Here is a 4,958-nt window from a genome sequence, read left to right as displayed (position 1 = left end):
ACCAAATAAATTAGTCTTTTGGAATAAATAGTCAGTCACGTGTTGACTATTTTTAGGGTATGTATTGCATCCTTTTGTATATATTGCATCCAAAGGGCTGTTCCATAAGGACCTTAATGGAGCATCAGGTGAAAGCTGTTCCCTTTAAATAAGGATTTAAAATTTGTAAGGCCTTGAAGCGATGTTTTCTTTGTTTGTTTATAAAGTTAAATAACTGAGTTAGAAATTTTAATAGAAAAAGTAAAAGGTGATGTAGCGATGTGAAATAATTAGTTTATAATTTTATGTAGAATGGTTTGTTCCAGACTACCCCGTGTTTTAACCCCTTCGGTTTTTCCCTAGTTGTGGGTCCTGTCCATCTCCCTGCAACCCAGCCCAGACGCTGGTGAGAGGCTGGGGTGATTGGCAGAGCCTATGACTTCTCTGCCCTGTAGCATGTATCAGATTTCCTGTGTATTGTCTTTCTGTCTAGGTCACTCCCTCCTTACCTGGTATTGGTTATGGTTCACCCTTGCCCCTCCCCACAGCCCCCCATACAAAAGCTGAAACCAGAACCCCAGGAGTCACTCTGGACGTGGCCCTGTGGGAGCAATAAACACCTAGCTTCAACCCACGTGAGAGTCACTCTTTCTTCTTCCTCGTCCTCTCCACCCTTCAGTCTGAGGTTCAGACCCGCCTAACCTAAGGATACAAACTCTCCGTGTGGACTGGTGAGTGATCATGCTGGTACACAACTCCAGACACCACCACAAGGTTATGATAACAATGCAACATGATAGAACCTTTTGGCAGGACCAAATAGAGCACAGACAGCAGCACTGACTTAGGATCATTATTTCCATTCAAAATGTGCTTTCATCTATTGAAGGTGATATTTCATATGGGTTGTTTCTTTTCAGGAATTTCATAAAATAGATTGTCACACTAGAAGAGACAAGCAGCAGCTAATAGGAGACTGACACTCATGGTCCCAATCAACAATTTTTGGAATAGTGATTTAAATCTGGATCATTTAATCAGGCTGCTTAGGAGTAAAGGTGCACTTTCATCTTTTTCACAAAGAATCATTTAGGATATAGAATGAAAGAAAAAAAGACTCTATATAAGAGAATGGGTTTTATTGTCTGAGTGTATTATAGAGATCCAAGATTTATATCTTTCCCTAAGGTATTCAGGGAACTACAAGTACTTCAAACATAATCAAGCCAACAACTCAAATTGTTGTTACTCTTTGCTTTGTGGTCACTTCTACTCTCAGTCTCAGGTATTCATTGCCTTAAGAAGTTTATCAGTGAAACCCATGAGTGGTATGGTCTTGATGCCAGATTTAAAAATATAGCTCTTGTTATCTAATAGGAAAAGTAATGCTTTTTCCCTCTTTGCAATGCAAGGCAAATTGTTTTAAAGAGAGCTCTAAAACTAAGCACATAAAAGCAGCCCTTGCAGACAATAAAACCTACATGATGGATGTTTATTCCCAGCACTACTAATGATAAAGGTTCTTGGCTTGAATGATAAGTGGGCTTGGTACCTATCACTAGAATGTCAGCAGCTTAGAGGGCAGATTTTAGCTGTAAGGACATGAGTTTCTGAAGACCTTCACTCATTTGTTATTGCTTGTTCACAAGGTTCAATCCCGTTGTGGACTGTCATTCCCTGTTCTTAGTTTATCAAATTAATAGTTAACATCAATACTAGAAATAAAGCTTACATGCAACTGTGACAAGCACTTTACAGACTGAAGAGGGCATAATGGGCTGATGGTATGGGAACAATCACTAGGAGAATGTAAAGTTTATATCCAGCGGCTAACTCTTCAGAAATAATATGATTTGTGAAATAGTTTCTGTTTTTCTGTGGAAAAAAAGATATACAGGTCACTTTAAATTTAGAGGAATCCAATCAAGCTTATCTGATTGGGATTCTGCAGCTGATTCCAGCAATGGTGTAAATCTTCATTGCTGCCCCTTTGAGACAGGGAGAATCTCCATCCAAGAGCTTGGTTCACCAAATCTGAGGTATTAGTAAACTGAAGGACACAATAGAGGTTAAGGGAAAAATAGCAATAAGAGAAAAGTGTACCGTACGACCTCACCATGCTGCACTGCAAATGAAATTTCTGACTCATCATTTTGTAATGACTGCTGTAACATCATGGTAAATTAATTGGTTTTAGGAATCAGCTGGGGAATAATCAACAGGAGTTCAAGCAACTGGCACAAGCAATGATGAGAGGTTTTGTATGAAAGCAAACAAGTATTCTAAGAAGAAAGGTCTACTATTGGTAAGAAATGACAGAAAATATGAACATCATGTTACTTTGCATTTAGGAATTTGGTTTTAGTGGCATTTAGTGATATATAATAAAGTTGGCCTATTTTGAAAAATATTGAAGACCACAGTCTAGATATTAAGTTTTCAGCTGATATAAATTAATACAACACTAAAATTTAGTGGATTGACATGGGTTCTTACTGGTGATGGCTTTTTCTAGCACATAAAAATCTATCTATAAAGGCAAGAATGTAATCCCACTCACAAGGGTGGAGATATCCTGCCCCATCATTGTTATGATAGAAAAGAATGGGCCTCACTGTGATTTCTAGAAATACTTTCTGATTATAGTTTTATCTTTTATGAATAGCAATAATACTTGAATTCTAGGGGTTTTTTATATTTTCACACTAGAGAACTACTGCATTGGCCAGTTCATATACATGGGAAGAGTAAAATGAGTGTCACCTCTATTTCATGGCAAGAAGGAAGAGAATGTTAAACCAAAGAATTTTATACATGGCTTTTACATCTGTAGAGACAATTTACAAGATGGCTTTTACACCTTCGTTGTCACGTGGCCTCTACCAAAGTAAAATCTGCAGTTTCCTTGGAAACAAAATTTCATGCCATTCAAGACTTGGAAGATTAAAAGGATTCTTACTCCTTAGTCATGCAGCATTTTGCTTATGGGGGTCAAACATGATCTTTTTGATATGACATGAAAAATCAAAATGGAACAGAAAACTAGATAATGAAAATGAAAGCTGACATCAGTGAGAAATCTGAATTAGGTGAAGCTTCATGAAATTTCAAAGGGATTTTGTTTGCTATATGCCATGTTTATTTTTTTATGTTATCTGTCACATTTTTTCTTTCTTGAATTCAATAATCAATGGAGAACAGATATGGACTAGGGCACAGAACCTCATGCTTCATACCCATTAATACCTATATTCATGTCCCTAGTTGAAATTTCATTTGTTACTTGAGCAAATCACCTTGCTTCTCAAAAAAAAAAAAAAAAAAAAAAAAAAAAAAAAAAAGAATCCTTTTAACCGAAAGTTTCATTTGGAGGAGGTTGAATTTTTGAGGTTTAAAATTTTTGGAAACATCAAAAGAGCTTGTGCTAGCAACTCTGAAAACTTTTTGATGGCAATAAGAAAAAGTAAAGTCTACATTCTCTAATCCATTAGAACACAAACTCCACATTTATTTAACATGAAATTTTCTGGAAAGGAATAGAACCTCTCTAAATTCTCCCCTTATCCTGGAAGATTTTGAACTTTTTTTTTTTTTTATCCTTTAAAGGTGTTGCATAACATCTTGATGTGGATTGCTTTCAGTGCTTTCTGCCAAAGCCATTTCATCTTAAATGGAATACCTACCTGTGCACTGAAAAATAGAGATAATAGCTCCAATAATGACCAGAAACAGCAGAGTTTTATGTCTTAGATATTAATATAAAATAGAATTTAAGTCAGCATGAAAAAATGAAAATTATTTCATTCCTCCTTACTAGAGGGAGGGAGGACTCCACAGGCTACTATGATTAGGAACTTGATAGGCTAGATGGAGTGAGGATAAAAGAGAAAATTCATTCTAGGAGACTTCTGTAAGATGAACTGTAGAAAGGAGCAAGTCCTCTTCCTTAGAATGGTGCAAGACATATTCCTTAGAAACTGAGAGACATCTTGTAAATTTAGTGCTTTCTTTCCATGGTTTTCCTGAAAAAAATTCTTTTTTGTCTTGAAAAAAATGGACTTCTCAACACAAAATAAATACTTTTAAACCCTTGATGAAAAAGAAGTTTGTTTTCAGTTCATGCAGCTTTGGGGGTTTTTTTCTTCAGTCCTTCCTCAGAAATTATTATTCAAACTTCTCCTGAGTCTGTGCCTCAGCTGCTCATCTTTAATAAATACTTAACAATACTTCTTTCTTCTGTTGTTTTCCCCTTGATTCTATTTAGATGATAACCTTCCAAGAGCAGAAGCTATTCCTCATTTAATTAGAGGCATTTATAGCATTCTAGTCTCAGAGATGGCAACTAGACTCTGTTGTAGCAAACAATGAAAGTTTATCTATGAACAGTGGGTTCACACTGAAATTTCACTGGAACAGTTGATAACACACAGCAATACATCAAAATTGGACTGAATAAATTGAAATGGGAAGACTGTTGTATGCGCTGTATTTCCTGGCTCCATCAGTTTTTAGTTGATCTTCCAAATTATTGAAACTTTTGGGGAATGAAGGGATGGGTATTGGAAGGTAATGCTGTAGCAACTATTCCAAGGTGTTGTCTTGGGAGGAGGCTGTTAGAGCCAGAACAATAGTTTTGTGATTATGAACAACAAGGCAAGAATCTAAAATGAATTATTTATTATTTTTCTGATTTTCTATTAAATTCATGAGAATGCTCCATCATGGGCACTCCTTTTTTGATACTTTTCAGATTTACTGTTGACTGTTGTTTCTGTTAATTTTTTGTTATCTTTAATAAAGATTTACTTAATCATCATGACTATTACTCATAGTGTATTCCAGGAGAGACAGAATCAGCAAAACCTTAAAATATGAATCCTCTCACACCTGTGAGGACTTGCTGAGATAATAGACAGCTTAATTCTGTTTTCTAAGCTTTTAAAAAGTTGTTCTATACTCATTTTCCAGAAATTTCTGAG

General features: G+C 35.8%; 1 long non-coding RNA gene across 1 annotated transcript; it reads left to right on the top strand.

Moving 5' to 3' along the window:
• Positions 1–484: 484 nt before the first annotated feature.
• Positions 485–4,668, top strand: LOC136290599 (uncharacterized). The gene is made up of 3 exons (XR_010721236.1): positions 485–710; positions 2,177–2,284; positions 2,689–4,668. It is a non-coding gene; the product is annotated as an uncharacterized lncRNA (long non-coding RNA).
• The last annotated feature ends 290 nt before the right edge of the window (positions 4,669–4,958 follow it).

Source organism: Chamaea fasciata, unplaced genomic scaffold, assembly GCF_029207755.1.
Source record: "Chamaea fasciata isolate MVZ Bird 193981 ecotype frontalis unplaced genomic scaffold, bChaFas1.0.hap1 SCAF_6, whole genome shotgun sequence".
NCBI classification, from domain to species: Eukaryota; Metazoa; Chordata; class Aves; order Passeriformes; family Sylviidae; genus Chamaea; species Chamaea fasciata.
The sequence above is the reverse complement of the archived record's forward strand: the minus strand, read 5'-3'. Positions and strand labels throughout refer to the sequence as shown.